Genomic DNA, 20,440 nt, shown 5'->3' with positions numbered 1-20,440 from the left:
AGATATATATCAAAATGAGTATATTTTAATAAAAGTATTTTTTAATAAAGAAGCTATAAGCTAGTACTGTCCCTTTTAAGGCTTGTTTTAGTTTTATGGTGAGGAGGGCAAAAGGCAGCTAGCAGCAATAAATTTATAAAACTATGTAAGTATTTTGTCATTTTAATTATTCTCTATGGCATCCCTCATCTCCCTATCCTTGCACAAATAAGAGTCTCTAACATTGTTTATTTTCTAAATCTGTTTTATTTTTAACAAAACAGAAACAGCGTTCAATGAGTGTTAGCTACGACAACTTAGCAAACACACTCTTGAAACTTTCAGGAAAAACATGGTTTCAGCATTTTTTCCAAGATAAATTTTTCTGTGCCTCGGAATGTAAAACAGTTACCATAACATTTATTGAATGAGGTTTTACCTAATCAAACATTAATGGAAACAAACATCTCCAGAGGATCGGAAGTCCATACGAATTCCACAGGGCAGAAACATCACATATGTCATCTCAAATAGAAAACGAGGAAGTGTCTTTTTAGCTATTGCCAGCCGTTAATAATTCACATGAAGAAAATTATTTTAACTGTTACACTGGTGTTTGAACATTCTGTCTTATGTTCTTGACACTAAAATCTGTGCACCTTTTTAACAATTTTATCACTTCCAGTTCTGGCAAGGTTGCAAAGTAGATAATGTGCAAACCTAAAAGTGCTAATGAAAATATAATTAAAACCTATTGACATGCAAAGTCAAGCTCCTAGAAAAGTTCTAGTAATCTGTGGAGCTAAAGGGAAAAATCTGAAAATCCTGCGTATTACACAGAGGCTGACACGTCTTTGGCTTCTGAGAGGTGCCAAATCTCCTTTAGCCAGGGGATTTGATTTCTCCAATCATGGCAGGGCAGTGGTGGGGCCTTGGGCCTGAGCAGTGGGTGTTGTGTACTCTATCATTGATCTCCAATAAGGTGGGAACCCTCAAAGGGAGACAACCCAGTATAAAGGGCAGACTAGACAACAAGGATTAAAAAAAGCTCGACTGTTTTGGCCTGCAGGGCCAAATCTAAGAACCACAGGAAATTTAATGGGCAACCATTAAACTGTCTAATTACAGAACATGTGTTTAGAACTTGCTATTTATTTTTTATTTCGTTTCCAAGCTTACATAGAGATTTCAATACTTAGAGATTTTGGCAGGGAATATTTGATCACTGAGAACTCATACATCAAGATGTGCACTCATCATTTAGGGGTTTATATTCAAAACACACACATGACTTGGGAATCTCCAAATTGGAAGAATAATATAACACATGGTCTTCCATTGGTTACATCATGGGACACCAGCAGAAGCAAGAGCAAGCCTGTCAGAGAGAGCACACCCGTAGACAAGCCGTCCTCGGAGCCTCATGGGCTCAGCCTCATGGTTCTAAACTTGAGAGTGGGTGAAGTAACCTGCCACCATTTTACTCCATTTCTGATCTCCTGTGTTTACACAGAAAGAAACTAAATACCCCACAGATGAAAGACGACACAAGGCATAGTGGTTTAGGGTGTAGCCTCTGGAGACACTTTCACATAATGCTTTTGTGAGTGACTTTGCACGAGATATCTAACCTCAGTTTTCTCATCTCTAAAAGGGGAATTATATTTTTTAAATATTAATTTATTTTGAGAGAAAGAGAAAGAAAAAGAGAGAGAGAGAGAGAGAGAGAGAGAGAGAGAGAGAGAGAATACACCAAGCACTGTGAGCACAGAGCCAAAATTAAGAGTCGGACGATTAACCAACTGAGCCACCCAGCCACCCCTAAAAGGGGTATTATCATAGTATCTATCTAATGGGTTTGTTATACGAATTAAATGAGTTATCATGTGGAAAGTAGTTAGGACCAGAACCATGCCTAGAAGGTAGGATCACTGGAAAGGACAGTTGCTCTTATCATCATTAGCATCACCTCAGTCATCACTGCTGCTATAGGTCACTGGTTACATTATTCCAACTATTCCATGATTAGGATGTTTCTTCTCTAAATTTGCCCAGATGCATATCCTTCTGGCCTGGAATTAAATCTTGAGGTAAACCTAGCAACTACACATATCAAAATGATACGCCTTCGCGCGACTGGCTCCTTTGTTGAGAAGCAACAGAACTAAGAACTGCAAGAAAATGTAAGGGACTACCATGAAGCTAGCTAATTACAGAACATGTGTTTAGAACTTGCTATTTATCTGTTGTTTCTTTTTTAAGCTATACTTGTATATAGATTTCCAGTGCAAATCATTTGCGTTTTAAGTGTATTCTATTAATGTACATGCATTTTGGTTCCTTAGAATCCAGAAAACGTTACACGGAAAAATCCTCTAAGATATACACATGGTTGAGTACATTGGAGGTAGTGTTTACCTCCACAGTGGATGCATTGAGGTCATCCCAGACCCAGCACCATCTCCTGCCCCCACCACACACACCAGTGGCCACTGACCACCAGACTACTCAGGAAACTGGGAGAACATGGATAGGACAGCAGGCTGCCTCAACAGGCTTCTGTTGGGGACTTTTGAGACTCATTAGCTCGACAGCTCTCGTGTCAGATAATTCCACCTGCTCTGCTTCCCTCTTCCAGGAGCTCTCATGTCTCTTTCTTTCTGACTCCCTGCATTGCAATTACATCAGAGGGAAGAAATTCCTCAGCACCCAATCCCCTTCCTATTAACTCCTGATAAATTTCAGCTTTGTCTCTGAAAAATGAGATTAGTAGATACCTGTCTCATGATGTGGTGCATATGTGCAACATGATGAATTTGCAATTATTTTGTATCAATGCTTGTTGAGTTTCACACTCTAATTCTGTATTTGCTTATTTTACATTTGGGACAGAGTACTATGCTGTATACCTTCGAGTCTCCTTAAATACCTAGCATAGTATTTTAAATATTTCATACTGCTGTATTTATACGTGATTTTGCAAACCTCATTTCACTTACATGGAAAAGTGTACTGAAACAAGATCATTCTGAGGTTGGTTAGTCCATGTAGAAAACACTCTGAAAACATTTTAATATTAGGTTACCTCAAAAGCAGAATCTGAACCCCAGCCATGGGTTGAAAGCGGCCCACGCACTCCCATCACTTTTTCTTTCTTCTTGCTTTGGATGCTATAAAGCATCCTGCACGGGTTCCAGTGCTCCAGAGCAAAGCCAGCGGTGACACCAGGATGCCACTGCATTTCCAGCTGCAAATGGGCAGAGGGGAGGAAACGACACAGACATGTACTCATGTACACACCACCTAGATGTGCTCTAAGCCCTTCAAGGACTAGGGAAATTACTGCTGGGCAAGATAGCCCTCCGTGGGCCTCTCGTACTCCTCCCCTTCTCACTGCGCGTGCCAACAACGCAAGGCCTTGACCACTCTTTCCCTTGGCCATTTGTCAGGGTTGACTTTGCAGGGAGCAACCTTAAGGGATGAGGTCACACCTTCCTTCAGGACACAGAGGAGGACTAAAGTTCCTTCTCTAATTCTATGGTGGGTGTGGTTATGAAGAGGATTTTTGTGGTGAAGGAACTGTCAGGTATCTGTATCTTGGCGGTAGAAAAAGGAATCTACACAGGTGATCAAACCTCCCAGGACTAAAAACGCACGTGCGCACACACACACACACACACACGAATACAAGTACAACTGGAGAAATGAGAAAAAACAAATCTATCATTGGATAAATGTTCCATAAATTGAGTATTTTCTAATTTTGATGAGCTTTGCCACATCATGGCTTACTGTAATCTTGGAAGGCTGCATTATAGGATTTGAGGAAAAAAGTCATAAATATGGAGACTTCCTTGTATCTTCAAAAGGACTGAGGATTAAAGGTGAAGATTCATCTCAAATTTAAGGCTGTTATTACAGGGCGCCTGGGTGGCTCAGTCGGTTAAGCGGCCGACTTCGGCTCAGGTCATGATCTCGCAGTCCGTGACTTCAAGCCCTGCGTCGGGCTCTGTGCTGACAGCTCAGAGCCTGGAGCCTGTTTCAGATTCTGTGTCTCCCTCTCTCTGACCCTCCCCTGTTCATGCTCTGTCCCACTCTCTTTCTTAAAAATAAATAAACATTAAAAAAATTTAAAAGAGAAAAAAAAAAGTGTGGTATATTGTATACCTTTTGTTTCAGATTCTGTGTCTCCCTCTCTCTGACCCTCCCCTGTTCATGCTCTGTCTCTCTCTCTCTCAAAAATAAATAAACGTTAAAAAAAAAATTTAAGGCTGTTATTACAAACACAGTAGAGAGAGAGAAGATACCTGGGAACAACAACTAACATTCTCTGAGCGCTGTACTACCTGCCAGGTACTGTAACGGCACTTAACATTCATTTACTATTTAATCCTCAAAGCAATCCTACGTGATGGTACCATTATTATCTCCATGTTATAGGACATCAAAACACAGAAAGGCTTGTAAATAAACTAACATTCAGGAAGTGCTGGTACTGAACATAATCTGTCTTTATACATCCCAGTAATCCCATGGGATATTATGCATAGTTCTGTAGGGAAGAACTGAGGCCCAAAGAAGTTAAATAAATTATACCAACATAAATAGAAGGCGTATCTAGAATTCAAAATTCTGTCTAAAGCTGCTTCTTTTCCCTGCAGCAAACAACCTTCCTAGAGCCTCACAGGTTGTAGAAGAGGAACCCAGCTGTAACTCAGAACATCTGCTTTCCAGTTCCAGTGCTTGGTGGAGTGTAACACGCTCATCAGGTGCTTAATTTTCTGAGCCACCCTTTCTTTACCTGTGGCAAGGTGTGGATTGGGATGGGCAGTGTACAGTTATCTAAAGTCTCTTCCAGTTCTAGGGGCGCCTGGGTGGTTCAGTCAGTTAAGCGTCAGTCTTCAGCTCAGGTCATGTTCTCGTGGTTCGTGAGTGTGAGCCTCTCATCGGGCTCTGTGCTAACAGCTCAGAGCCTGGAACCTGCTTTGGATTCTGTGTCTCCCTTTCTCTCAGCCCACCCCTGCTCACACTCAGTCTCTCTCTCTCTCAAAAATAAACATTAAAAAAAGAAGTTTTTAAGTCTCTTCCAATTCTGAAAGTATACAATTATGTCTAGGGACACCTTATCTGGGGTTATGTTGGTACATTTTGACAAATGTGTGTGACTTCTGTTCTGGGTAACAGACACATTTCTAATTCAGTAGACACAACCAACAGAATTGGTCACCAAGTAAACAACCCTTATCTGAGTCTGACCCTCCAACTAGCACCAGAAGACAAAAGCCACAAGAAAAAACCCTCTGTGATTTTCTTCAGGTGACACAATTTGACATCTCCCCCCCACCCCTTCCTGCTCTCTTCTTTCATTCTGACCAGCAGAGCCAGGGAAAACACCCTCGTGTGTCATTCTGGAAGGAACAAAACGATGCTGTGAAGAGTTAGATCAGAAAGAAACAAGGAATTAGACTTGTGTTCTCTGACCTCTTGCCTAGTGAAGGGACAACAGAAATAACAGCAGGTACATCGGAAAGGCCTCTGCATGGTCATGATTTCTTGCCCCATATAGTCAATGACCTGCAGGATAAAGGGCCTTAGTGTCTGATACACAGTTTTGGTAAAGTCTTCTGTGTTTTCAGTTATGATGTGAATAATCTGGCCCAGATTGTTTTTAATATTGTATCTATTATTAGTTTTAAAAGATGTCATCACTAAAAAATAAAATGAGAAAGCCACTTTATTTAAAATTTTTTTTAATGTTTATTCGTTTTTTGAGAGAAAGAAAGTGTGTGTGTATGTATGTATGTGTGGGGCGGGGGGGGGGGGGGGGCGGGGTGGGGAAGGGCAGATAGAGAGGGAGACACAGAATCTGAAGCAGGCTCCAAACTCTGGGCTGTCAGCATAGAACCCAAAGAGAGACTCAAACTTGCAAACTGCGAGATCAGGACCTGTGCCAAAGTCAGACACTTAACCGACTAAGCCACCAAGGTGTCCAAGAAAGCCACTTTTAACTTAGAAGCAGTTAAAATGGTCTTCAAGTATTTGTCTAGCATTTCTGAGTGTATAAAGAAAAACAGCTTTTTCAAAATTTCATTGAAGCATATGCAATTCATCAGAACATCAAAATATCTTATAACCCTTGTAAGAATTTAAATCCTTTGGGATTTAGGGGCATCTGGCTGGCTCAGTTAGAGGAGCATGTGACTCTTGATCTCAGGGTCATGAGTTCAAGTCCCACATTGGATAAAGGATTACGTAAATAAATACAAATTAAAAAATAAATCCTTTGGGATTTAAAATATTTAAGCTCAGAGCATGATCATTTTAAAATGTTTATTCACATAACAGGAAAGACTGAAATCATTTTTTATAAGATATTCATGTTTTCTATAATACTTGCATTCAGAAAACTTTAGTTTTAAAAATATTTTTTTTTCAACGTTTATTTATTTTTGGGACAGAGAGAGACAGAGCATGAACGGGGGAGGGGCAGAGAGAGAGGGAGACACAGAATCGGAAACAGGCTCCAGGCTCTGAGCCATCAGCCCAGAGCCCGACGCGGGGCTCGAACTCATGGACCGCGAGATCGTGACCTGGCTGAAGTCGGACGCTTAACCGACTGCGCCACCCAGGCGCCTCAGTTTTAAAAATATTTTAATGTCAGGATGAATTTAAAATGTTGTAACTGAGATACAAAATAAACTAGATATAGTGACAGCATGAAATGAAGAAGCAGAGGAGGGAATAGGTGAAACAGAAGATAAAATTATGGAAAATAATGAAGCTGAAAAAAAGAGGGAAAGGAAGTTACCAAATCATGAGGGGAGACTTAGAGAACTAAGCAATTGTATGAAATGAAATAGTGTCCATATCATAGGAGTACTAGAAGAGGAAGAGTGGGGAAAGGAGCAGAAGGTTTATTTGAAGAAATTATAGCTGAGAACATCCCTAATCTGGGGAAGGAAACAGACATCCAGGTACAAGAGGCACAGAAAACTCCCTTAAAATCAACAAAAACAGGTCAATACCATAGCATATCATAATGAAACTCACAAAATACAAGGAAAAAGGGAGATTTCTCAAAGTATCTAGGGACAAAGGATCCTTAACTAACAAGGATAGACACATAAGGGTAGTAGCAGACCTATCCGCTGAAACTTGGCAGCCCAGAAAGGAATGGCAGGAAATATTCAATGTACTGAATAGGAAAAATATGAAGCCAAGAATCCTTTATCCAGCAAGGCTGTCATTCAGAACAGAAGGAGAGATAAAGACTTTCCCACAGAAGCAAAAACTAAAGGAGTTCATGACCACTAAACCAGTCCCACAAGAAATTTTAAGGGGGACTTTCTGAGTGGAGAAAAAAAAAAAAAAGACCAAAGCAGCAAAGACTAAAAAGGATCAGAGAACATCACCAGAAACATCAGATCTACAGATAACAGAATGACACTAAATTCCTATCTTTCAATAATCAATCTGAATGCAAACAGACAAAAGGCTCCAATCAAAATACACAGGGTAGCAGAATGGATTAAAAAAACAAGATCCACCCATACGCTGCATACAAGAGACTCATTTTAGACCTAAGAACACCTGCAGATTGAAAGTAGGGGGATGGAGAACCTCTATCTATCTATCTATCTATCTATCTATCTATCTATCTATCTAGATGGAGAACCATCTATCATGCTAAAGGAAGCCAAAGGAAAGCCAGACTAGCCATATTTATATCAGACAAACTAGATTTTAAAACAAAGACTGTACCAAGAGATGAGGAAGGGCATTATCATAATTAAGGGATCTATCCATCAAGAAGATCCAACAATTGTAAATATTTATGCCCCCAACTTGAAAGCACCCAAATATATAAAGCAATTAATCACAAACATAAAGAGACTAAGTGGTAATAATACATAATAGTAGGAGATTTAATATTCCACTTACAACAATGGACAGATCATCTAAGCAGAAAATAAAAAAGGAAACAACAGCTCTTAATGACTCACTGGACTGGATGGACTTAACAGATCTATTCAGAACATTCACCTTAAAGCAGCAGAATAATATTCTTCTCAAGTGTACATGGAACATTCTCCAAAACTGATCACAAACTGGGTCACAAGTCAGCCCTCAATAGGTACAAAATGACTGAAATCATACCATGCATATTTTCAGCTCACAACGCTATGAAACTTGAATTCAGCCACATGAAAATATTTGGACATCCTAGTAAAGAATGAACGGTTAACCAGGAAATTAAAGAAGCAATAAAAAAATACATGGACACAAATGAAAATGAAAATACGACAGTCCAAACCTTTTGGGATGCAGCAAAGGCAGTCCTAAGAGGAAAGTACACTGCAGTTCAGGCCTAATCAAGAAGCTTTTAAGAAAGGTCCCAAATATTCAACCTAACCTTACACCTAAAGGAGCTAGAAAAGGAGAAGCAAATAAAGCCCAATGCCAGAAGAAGGGAAATAATAAAGATTAGAGCAGAAATAAACAATACAGAAACAAACAAACAAACAGTAGAACAGATCAATGAAACTAAAAGCTGGCTCTTTGAAGGAATAAACAAAATTGATAACCCCCTAGCCAGACTTATCAACAAGAAGACAGGACCCAAATAGATAAAATCACGAATGAAAGAGAAGAGATCACAACCAATACCACAGAAATACAAACAATTCTAAGATAATACTATGAAAAATTATATGCCAACAAACTGGGCAAACTGGAAGAAATGGACAAATTCCTAGACACTCACCTACTACCAAAACTGAACCAGGAAGAAAAGAAAAAATTGAACAGACTCATAACCAGCAAAGAAATTGAATCAGTTATCAAAAATCTTCCAACAAATAAGAGTCCTAGGCCAGACAGCTTCCCAGGGGGATTCTACCAGACGTTTAAAGAAGAATTAATACCTCTTCTTCTCAAACTGTTGCAAAAAAATAGAAATGGAAGGAAAGCTTCCAAACTCATTCTATGAAGCCAGCATTACCTTGATTCCAAAGCCAGAGACTCCATTAAAAGGAGAATTACAGGTCAATATCCCTAATGAACCTGGATGCAAAAATTCTCAACAAGATACTAGCAAATGTAATACAAAAGCACATTAAAAGAATTATTTACCGTGATCAAGTGGGATTTATTCCTGGTTTAATATCTGCAAATCAATCAATGTGATACACTACATTAATAAAAGAAAGGATAAGAACCATAGGATCCTCTCAATAGATACAGAAAAAGCATTTGACAAAATAGAGCATCCTTCCTTGATAAAAATCCTGAAGAAAGTAGGAATAGAAGAAACATACCTCAGCATCATAAAAGCCATAAATGAAAGGCCCACAGCTAATATCATCCTCAATGGGGAAAAACTGAGAGCTTCTCTGTAAGGTCAGGAATATGACAGAGATGTCCACAGTCACCACTGTTGTTCAACATAGTACTAAAAGTCCTATCCTCAGCAATCAGACAGCAAAAAGAAATAAAAGGCATACAAATTGACAAAGAAGTCAAACTTTTACTCTTTGCAGGTGACATGGTACTCTACATGGAAAACCCAAGAGACTCCACCAAAAAAATTGCTATTGCTGATACCTGAATTCAGCGAAGTTATAGAATATAAAATCAATGTACAGATATCAGTTGCATTTCTATACACCAATAATGAAGCAGCAGAAAGAGAAATCAAGGAATCAATCCCATTTACAACTGCACCAAAACCCATAAGATACCCAGGAATAAACCTAACCAAAGAGGTAAAATATCTGTGTGTTGAAAACTAAGAAGACACAAAGAAATGGAAAAACATTTCATGCTCCTACATTGGAAGAACAAAATATTGTTAAAATGTCGATACTATCCAAAACAATCTATACATTCAAAGCCATCCCTATCAAAATAACACCAGCATTCTTCACAGAGCTAGAACAAACAATCCTGAAATTTGTATAGAACAAGAAAAGACCCCTAATAGTCAATGTAATGAGAAAAAGAGAGGCAAAGACAGAGGCTTCATAAATCTGGACCGTAAGCTGTATTACAAAGCTGTAATCAAGAGAGTATGATACAGACACAAAAACAGACACATAGATCAATGGAACAGAACAGAGAACCCAGAAATGGACTCACAAATGTATAGCCAACTAATCTTCGACAAAGCAGGAAAGAGTATCTAATGGAATAAAGACAATCTCTTTAGTAAATTGTGCTGGGAAAACTGGACAGAAAATGCAGGAGAATAAAACTTTCCCATACCATTCACAAAAATAAATTCAAAATGGATACAGGACTTAAATGTAAGTCAGGAAGCCATCAAAATCCTAGAGGAGAAAACAGACAACAACCTCTTTGACCTTGGCCACAGCAACTTCTTACTTGACACATCTCTGGAGGCAAGGGAAACAAAAGCAAAAATGAACTATTAGGACCTCTTCAAGATAAACGCCTTCTGCACAGCAAAGGAAACAATCAGCAAAACTAAAAGGCAACTGAATGAATGGAAGAAGATATTTGCAGATGACATATCTTATAATGGGTTAGTATCCAAAATCTATAAAGAACTTATCAAACTCAACACCCAAAAAATAAATAACCTGATAAAGAAATAGACAAAAGACATGATAGACGCTTTCCAAAGAAGACATCTGGATGGCTAACAGACACACAAAAAGATGCTCCCTATCATTCATCATCAGGAAATACAAATCAAAACTACAATGAGATACCACCTCACCCCTGTCAGAATGGCTAAAATTAACACCTCAGGAAACAACAGATGTTGGCAAAGATGCAGAGAAAGGAGAACCCTTTTGCACTGTTGGTGGCAATGCAAACTCTGGAAAACAGTATGGAGGTTCCTCAAAAGTTAAAAACAGAACTATGCTATGACCCAGCAAACGTACTGCCAGGTATTTATGCAAAGGATACAGGAGTGCTGATTCGAAGGGGCACATGCACCTGAATGTTTTTATAGCAGCACTATCAACGACAGCCAAAGTATGGAACGAGCCCAAGTGTCTATCAACTGATGAGTGGATAAAGATGATATGTTACACACACACACACACACACACACACACACACACACACACACACACACTGGAACGTTACTTGATGATCAAAAAGAATGAACTCTTGCCATTTGCAACCACCTGGATGGAAGTAGAGTATATTATGCTAAGTGAAATAAGTCAGGCAGAGAAAGACAAATACCAAATGATTTCGCTCATATGTGGAATTTAAGAAACAAAATAGATGAACATAGGGTAAGGGAAAAACTAAGATCAAAACAGAGTGAGAGGCAGACCATAACAGCCTCTTAAATACAAAGAACATACTGGGGTTTGCTGGAGGAGAGATGGGAGGGATGGGCTAAATGGGTTGATGGGTATTAGGCACTTGTTGGGATGAGCAGTGGTTGTTATAATAATAAGTGATGAACCACTATTACTACCCTGTATGTCAACTAACTTGAATTTAAATAAATAAATTTTAAAAATATTTTAATAAAATTATACATTGCATCACAAATCATTCAGCACATGAAATGTGGTAAGATGATCAAGGTCATCACAAACTGCAGATAGAAAAAGGAACCAAGAAGGCCTTATGTCATAGGCAAATGAATGTGTAAAGTTGTTGCTTTAAGGGTCAGGAACACTTTACTGATGAAGAGAGGACAGATTTCATGTTTATTGTGCTCATTTCTTCCCCCTTCCAGTGAATCTAGATTCACTTGTCCCTCACTAAGTTCCTTAGTTTCTCTATTCTTTTCCCCCCTTGTCTATAATATCTATGATGGGGGCAGAAAGAGGGAACAAGTGTAGTGGGGGTGACCAGATAATATGTAAGATCTTTTTCAATCTAGATCTAATAATAAATGATTTATAAATAAATAAAATTATACACAAAAATTCCCTTTTTTAGTTTCTAGGACAGTCTTTTTTCTTTGAACCACTAAGAATGGCCAATATGAAGAACTGGATATTCAATAATGCTGATTCAAATATTGCTGATCACCACTGAAGTATACATATTTTCCAGGTGTTCAAAATGTGGAAGAATGGGTATGTTGTCAACTAATGTGATAGAAAAAAGTTAATTAGGAAAGTTAGAAACAATAGCATTAAAACAGTTAGGCTTAGAGAAAAAACTGATGATATATTACAACGTAGCAATCAATTTTTAACATATCTTCAATGTTAGTTACTTACAAATATATTTTGTCAAGTGAAATTAGCCTATTTGCACCTGACCACATATAAGGAGAGCTGTCTAGATAGGAAAGGCGCTTTCTTCCAGCTCTACTCTAGAAGACTATAATATTTAATAAGGTTTCTAATAAAATTTCAGAAAATCATCTTCCTGCTACACTAACAGCATCTAGAAAAAGCTGTGTTTACACAGATTGTATCTAGCTCAGTTCCTATTCACTGGTCTCATTAACATGTCACCTACAGATGAGTTGCTCAGGAAGTTCAGGATGGTTTAACACGGACCAGCCACATACGATGCTATTTTCTCAGTGGCTTAGGGAGAGGAATCAGCCAGGGTGAACCTCACACAGGAGTATCAAATTTTCAAGGTGCCTCTGACAGATTAACATTCTGATTTTTCTGTTCACTTGAGTTACTACACACCAAGCTCTTCCCTACGTGTTCCCTTGTAATAAGAGTAGGGTCCAGGAGGGCAAGAGGCTTATAAACAGGATGAGAGGACAGGACAAGAAACTTTCTGGAATGTGTTCTCCTGAAAAGGGAAATTCAGACTATCATTAGACAGATTTCTCACCTTAGTCTTACTTAGGGATTACTCCCAAGATTCTTGAATCCTTCTAGCGGAAGAAATCTCCTTGAGGACAGACTGATCCTATCTTACACAATTTTCTGTCATTCCTAACTTCTGGGCACAGGACATGGACTGAAATGCCCTATTGCCTTAAATATTTTTTGAATGAGTTATGAATGGTTTTGAAATGAACAAAATTGAAAGTGACTTAACTGGACATAAATGTTTAATAGTATACTTAATTACAAGAGAGTAAATAATCTATTTTTCATTCAAGACTTTTCCTGTATGAAAGCATAGCCAGGTGAGGGGATCCAAACATGTCTCATGATTTTTCAACAGTGGCCACCAAAATGATTTACAGTCCTATTTAAAAAAACTCCAGGATCTTAAAATCTAGGGCTAAAAGATAAAAAATATTCACTCTTTAATAAAATGTCCACTGGTAGGCAAAAAAGCCTAATGAAATGAAGCCCTTTAACATGGGAGAAGTTTACTAATAAAACACTGTGGCTATTAAGGATCCATTCTTTTAGGAGCTAGTGGAGTCACTGGCAAATTCCAGGCTCAGAAACCATGTAATCCTGCTGTGTTAGACAGAATTCCTGTGAGGAGTCCTGGTAATTTCATGAGATCTTGAGAGTCTAGGGAAAATAGAGCAAAATGACTGGGCATGTACCTTGCATTCACACCCAAGGAGGTATTTCAACTAAATAGCATCATTACTGCCTCATCCATTCAGCGGTACCAGGAACTCTGTCACACATTAACAGTTCCCAGAACCACCCAATAGAGTAGGGAGAATTAGTAGTATTTTGTAGAAGAAACTGAAACATCAACTAGTTATGAAATTTGTTCAAGTTTATAGAACTAGGAGGTGATAAAACTACAGAATCAAACACTACATTATCTGGCCCTAAACCTTGTTTTCTTTTTTATTTGTTTCTGGTTTTGTTTTTTAACTCACGCATTTCTGAAGGGGATAAGTGAATCCATCATATCTATCATTTAACCTTTGTGAGGGTAATGGAAGAAGCTGAACACCTTTTTTTTAACTTTAATAAACAATTTTAACGCTGTGCAATTTTAAAAGAAGGGGAAATGGTCTAGGAGACCACAGACTTACAAGGTCAAATTCTTATATTATTGTACAAGCATAAAAAAGATTTTCTAAAATTTATTAACTATAGGCATCCAATAAGCTTCTAACATAGTTAAGGGGTTTACTCTAGCACTTTAATGACTTCATGTGTATTTTATAGCTATTTTACAAAGGGATAGTTTAATAAAATTCTTGGCTCCTACAAATTCCAATTTCTCGATCCAATTTTACTGCATTTCGCACATCATCTCCATAGCACTGTATCAATAGTTTTCAGTGCACAAGATTAAATATATAGAACTGCAAAGAGGAACTTGTCAACCTCAAGGAATATTTTATTGATCATGTGGGAAGATAAGCATTGAATTAGAGTTCCTTGCTTATAATGAACTTCAATACCTCCTGTTTCCAAAACAAAAAGAGCCAGGATAACAGAAGAGTTTCCAATACTAGCTGTATCTCAGTTTCACTAGATACATTTTTTGAGTTTAAGCTATTTGAGTTTATAACCAAGTCTGCTTATCCCTTGACTTTAGGACCTGGGTTTCAGAGTGGGTTCACAATTTTTAAACAGAGTTTAGGGGATCACCACTTTACGGCAGAGGGCCTCATGGACTTGGCTTGAAGCTATGTGTGCTTGGTAGGCACCTTATGTTTACTTGGTAATAATAGATTTTTATGAGGGCTAGAGCAGGTGATAAAATTATGGGTGGTGAGGGAAAGCAAGGGGCCAAGGCACCTGATGAGTTTGTCACTAAATGTTCTGTTCTGTCATGTTGCCTTTCTTGATGTTTACTCTTCCAATTAAATGACACTCCAGTTAGGATCTATGTCGACTTTTTCTATTCCTACTTTTCTAATTTCCTTCAAGAGGACATCTCAAATATCTTACCACTCAACATTAATCCTTTATGAAAACCATACACAGTCTTCCCACGAAAAATATTCCTATACTTACGCTTCCCCTTCACAAATCTGAAATCAGGACCACTGCTCCTACAGCCTCACAAACTGGGCCTCTGTCATCACTGACCCACCACCTTTGTCCACTCTATCCGGCCTTGTATCTCTTTTCTGTTGGATCCTCAAGGTCATATTTCACAGGAAGATATTTTGGATTTGTGTGGAGTACCTGAGCTACTAAGTCTTCCAGACCAGGAGGGCAGTTTGGCACAGGAACTGGCTCTGGCACCCATGCTGTTGGAGCAGACTCATTTCACACTGGACATCTGCCAGGCTGGTGCTGTATAGAATGGATGCCACCAGTTGGCTGGTACAAGGGGAAGGCACTGCGCTGATGTAGACAGCAGTATCCCATTAGCAAGCCTCCTGGGTAGTATGCGAGAGGAGGGACAGTAGGTGCTGGGGACCCTGTGTTCAAAAACAAATGAAAAAATTACATGACTGTAACTACAATATATTGGAACTTAGCATAAATTTTTACACGGATGTTACATGGGTCACACGGAGGCTTCCTAGAAAGAGTCAGAGCTTCTATTTTCTGAGGGAAAGGAATACCACATCCCAAAAACGTAGCAGGGGGATTTCCAGATTACTAACTCATTGAATCCTCTTAAGCTTTATGAGATAGTCATGCTCACTTCACAAGTGCAAAAACTAAGGTTGAAGAGAGGAGGTAATTCGATAGCCTCTCTATGCCCATCTCATAAGGCTGCTGCAGGGTTAGCACAGGACGTGGCTTAAAGTGAGCTCTGCACAAAGTTCTATTTTTATACTCTTCATACTATTGTTAAGTTTACATAGATAAAGCAAGTGGTAACACTGCGATTTGAAATCACATCTTGACTTCAAAATGGTGATCTGAAGACTATGCTACATTGCTGCTGACCCCGTCACTTCTTTATATCCTCACCATCTGGTTCTCACACTGATTTCCTCCCAACGGGGGGTCTGTTAAATTCTAACTTGGTCAATGTAAGTAAGGTCACAGTCAAGGAAACCAGATTTCTTTAAAGAGTCACAATACTTAAGAAGAGAAGCACTCGAAATCATGAATTGGCAGGAGGGTACCATCAAGGTAGGACTTTAGATTTTGCTTCTTTTATCAAATGTCTCTTAAAAGAAGCAATAATACCACACCCCTCCCTCAGCCAGGATGGATCAGTGCAGGCCTAGTAAGGAGGCTGATCTCCTGCCCAGCAGTGACAAGGATCTTATTTCTAGAATGAAATAACATCTCTGCAATCATCTGGTAGTTTTTTTTTTTTTTTCAAACTGTGAACTTTTGCCTCTTCTTTATACTTACTGGTACGAAGCCTCATCCAGTTGGGTTTACTGTAGTAACTTCTTAACTAGTTTCCCTTTTCTTGCTTTCTCTCTGTTCCAGTGTTTCCTTCACACTGGCCCCAAGAGCTATCTTATCAAACATCCAATCACTTACTCACTGGACATTTATTGAGTGCCCTTTAGGCACCAGACCATGTGCCAGAAGCTGGGAAGAAAATGATGAAAAAACAAACTCAAATATCTGCTTTAAAGTCTTCTTTTAAAAGTCTACTTATTTATTTTGAGAGAGTGTGTGCGCTCAGAAGGGGCAGAGAGAGAGAGGGAGAGAAAGCGCGCGCGGGAGAGAGAGCGCATTCCAAGTAGGCTCCGCAGTGTCAGCACAGAAGCCTGATGCAGGGCTCGAACCCACAAACCGAGAGATCATGACCTGAGCAGAAGTCCAACACTTCACTGACTGAACCACCCAGGCGCCCCTAAAATCTTGATGTCCCGCCTCGGTGGCTCAGTTAAGCACCTACTTCAGCTCAGGTTGTGATTTCACGGTTCCTGAGTTTGAGTCCCACATTGGGTGAGCTCAAGCCCCGTTTTGGGTGAACACAAGCCCCACTTCGGGTGAGCTCTGCTTCTCCCTCTCTCTTTGCTCCTTGTGGGATTCTCTTTCTCTCTCTGCCCCTCGCTCACTTGTGCCCTCTCCCCCCACCAAAAAAAAAAAAAAAAAAAAAAAAAAAAAAAAAAAAAGTCTTGTTGTCCTCTTAAAAAGCATCTACAGGCTCTCAAAGGCTCCAGGATAAGATGCAAACTACTTAATCAGCACTGGAAACCGGTCACCCCCACCTCCGCACTTCTGCCTTTTGATCCAGCCGGCCTTCCTCAAGCCCCAACCACACCACTAGGCCTTCATGACCTGGTGTTTTTGGACAGGTTTTTCTTTCTCCCAGACATTCTCCCTTCCCCACCTATTTTTTGATTGAGAAACTCCATACCATGCCAATAAAACTTGACTTGCTCAGGTAGGCCTTCCCTTTAACCCCACAGTCAGTTACTCTGTCTTCTGGATCCCTACAACATTCTCTTCACATTTCCGTAACGGCATGCAGAATACCACGAATGTTTGTACAACTTCCTACTCCAAGCGATGTAAAGGCAGGAATGTTCTACTTGACATCTAGCAAAGTATTTGGTATCCAGTAGGTACTCAATATTTATTTATTGAAACAATAAAGTAATTAGCTAAATGAGCAAATTAACTCTTAGTGTCATCTTCTACAGGGTGAAGAGATTCTTTCTGGAGATTTAACTTACCAGCTATAAAATGGGAATTCCATTCTGGAGGGTCATCAGGTATTGCAACTGGTGAATTCAAACGGCATCTGTGGTTAGGAGCAGCATGAGGTACTGGATCCAAGGACTTTGTTTTATTGTCAATGTCAATGTCACCCATCGGTTCATCAGTGTTTGTGAAGACGAGCCTTGGAGGAAGAGGTCATGCCCAACTGAGAAATGGAATGATGTATTATTGAAAATACTATTTTTTTCTTATTGGTTTGCTAAAACATCAGTGTAACGTGATCATTGTTAAATATACTACTCTATTTCTTACAACGTACACAATACATGCATATGATATACTAGGCATGAATTCACATATATGGTCAATTGTTAGGCTGAACACAGAGTAAAAAACTATGGCTGAGTAATTATACTGTGCTTGTGATTAAAGCAATGAACTCTCAGGCTGGCAGTTCGGCTGCCCTGCTACTGACTTTTATTTACATAGACAAATTCCTTCCAACATAGCAGAAATTGTTGTCCTATGATGTAGTATTGAGAGCATGCCATATGTGGAGTGAATCTGATTTTTTCCCCACATCCTCTTTGAAAAGTGGCTGTGTCAGAGTAAATCCAAAACAAAACAACACAAATACTTAATGGTTTTAAAAGCGGTTTGCCATTCATAACTCACTTAGAGGTGATTTAGATCACTTCCCCAGTGACTCCTATTTTGACTTATTCTTCCTAAAACAACCTATGTCACTGTAATTACTGAAAGGAAGGTGTTGAGGTCACGTTTCATATTACACCCTGTCCTTTCATTGAGATTGGAGACACTGCTCCCTGACCTCAGTGTGAGGAACGGCTTAGTTTCTCTGAAAGAACTGGTTGACTTTTAACTCCTAGAAAACATAAGTCCCATAAATGTAATATTTCTCACCTTACATCATTTGCTAGAAAACTCAGGGCCCACTTTTCAGACCTCTTCCATCAAGGAAAGCTTTTTATTACTATCACCTCTTGTGTTAGACTTTTTTCCCTACCCTTAATTTTCCTACTTCATTTTTCTCAAGTATTTTAAGTATCTTTCTTTAGACGCAACCAATATTAGTCTCCTTTAGTCCTTTCTATGCCAAATATAGGAAGATAGGAATGTTCATATTTATAAATGAATGGACATATTTACATTATCCAAATGTTAAACAATAAAAGCAATTTCCAAATGAAACAAACTGAAAGTGCTATTAAGGAAAACAGTCTTATAATTCACATTTAAAACAAGGCATAATAGGGGTGCCTGGGTGGCTCAGTTTGTCAAGTGCCTGACTATGGCTCATGATCTCGCAGTTCATGGGTTTGAGCCCCGCGTCAGGCTCTGTGCTGACAGCTCAGAGCCCGGAGCCTGCTTTGGATTCTGTGTCTCCCTCTCTCTGTCCTCCCTGGTTCCTGCTCTGTCTCTCAAAAATAAATAAGCATTCAAAAAATAGTTTTTAACAAGGCATAATAAAGTTTGTTCACAAAAGACATGCTGATATTTTTGAAGAATTCTAATGAATACTAAAAAAATAAAATGCTTTAATGCTCTAAGATATTTATACAAATTTATATATTATGTATATACTATTATTTCATGATACATGTAACAAGTTTTATGATTTTTTTTTTTGTCTCCAGTTACATTTCATACATTTTTTCATTAATCCAACAAATATTTACTGGGCACCTATTGTGTAGGCACTACTACAGACGTTGAAAATACAGTAATAAACCAGAGAAACAGTTACCCATCATGCTGGAGATTCTAATTTAGTGCCATGAGATTAAAAACACATTAACAAATATTTCAGTTCAGGTAGCACAGTTATAAAGAAACAAAGTAAACAGTTCAGGAAAAACATGGATGGCAGTCCCAGGAGGTTCAGGGAAAGCCTCTCCCAGGAGGTAACTTTGAGCTATTTGAACTACAAAAGGCGGCATTACACTAAAAATGTAGGAAGAGAGTTGTAGGACAACAGGAAATATGTGCAAAGGCCCTGAGGTGGCACTGAGTTCGGAATACTCAAGGGTGACAAAGAGGTCAGGTATGACTGGGACACAAGGAATGAGGAGAATGGAGGGAAGAGATGGAGACATGCCTGATCACACCTGAAGGCTGAGGCAAAACATTTGCGATTTGCTGTAACTGCAGTTGGGAAATCTTCAGAGGACTTTCATCAGTGGAGTGATGAGATCTGATGACACTTTATCTTGAGGGGGCAAGAGTGGAAGTACGCAGTGAAGACGGGATGGCAGCACTAATCCAGGCGAGCCCGATGCTGGCTTAGACAGGCAGGTAACACTGGAGAGGGTGAAATGTGGTCAGAAGCAGAACCTGCAGGAGCTTCTGATGCACTAAGAGGAGTCAAGATTGGGTGTCAGTGTTCAGGCCAGGGTACCTGAGTTGGTGACAATGCCATTAACTGAACTAGAGAGGAAGATGGCAGGGAAAATGGCGGGGACTGGGGAGGGTAGGAATCCAAAGTTTAAATTAAGACATGCTTAAGAAAAGGCCAAAAGAAGATAAATAAGTAACAGAAAATGTTGTGTATGTTTGCAAGTGTACTTATTTTTCTATTATGAAAGATGTTTTTACATCTTAAAAATATAAATGTTCTGGCTGGGGAGAGACTGACCCTCTCAGGGCTAGCCAATGCTTAGAAATAGCAAAGGGCTCTGACAGGAACATGCCTCTGATACAAGCTAACTGCCCCAGAGCTCTACCTACTTCCTTTATCCGGCCTGCCCACCCCAGGAGATAACATTCCCTCATTTTAATCTTCCCGGGGCCAGGACCAGGTAACTAGAAGCTATTCTTTGGCTTAGAGTTTGCCAGAATTAGTCAAACCAGCCATTCCTCAGTTGTTTGCCCTGCATTGCCTTGCCCTCACCCCTCCACCATGGTCCTGCCAAACCCCAGTAAAGGCCATAATCTAAAGGCTGGCTCTTCTAGCTTCTTCTGCTTCTTCCTGATCACAAGGGGTGTTCCTTCTGTGGCTCTGCATTGTG

The 20,440-nt window shown here is 39.3% G+C and overlaps 1 protein-coding gene across 3 annotated transcripts in view; it reads right to left on the bottom strand.

The window, feature by feature from the left end:
- Positions 1-20,440, bottom strand: part of PLSCR4 (phospholipid scramblase 4) — a 138,767-nt gene that overhangs the window by 101,382 nt on the left and 16,945 nt on the right. The window contains exon 2 of one of the 3 annotated variants that reach the window (XM_045503373.1): positions 19,541-19,733. The exons of the other annotated variants lie outside the window; for them this stretch is intronic. The gene's annotated coding sequence lies outside the window, so the exon portion shown is untranslated. The remainder of the gene's footprint in view (positions 1-19,540; positions 19,734-20,440) is intronic. 3 annotated transcript variants of the gene reach the window in all.

This window comes from Leopardus geoffroyi, chromosome C2 (assembly GCF_018350155.1).
Source record: "Leopardus geoffroyi isolate Oge1 chromosome C2, O.geoffroyi_Oge1_pat1.0, whole genome shotgun sequence".
NCBI classification, from domain to species: domain Eukaryota; kingdom Metazoa; phylum Chordata; class Mammalia; order Carnivora; family Felidae; genus Leopardus; species Leopardus geoffroyi.
This window is presented reverse-complemented; position numbering and strand designations above follow the sequence as displayed.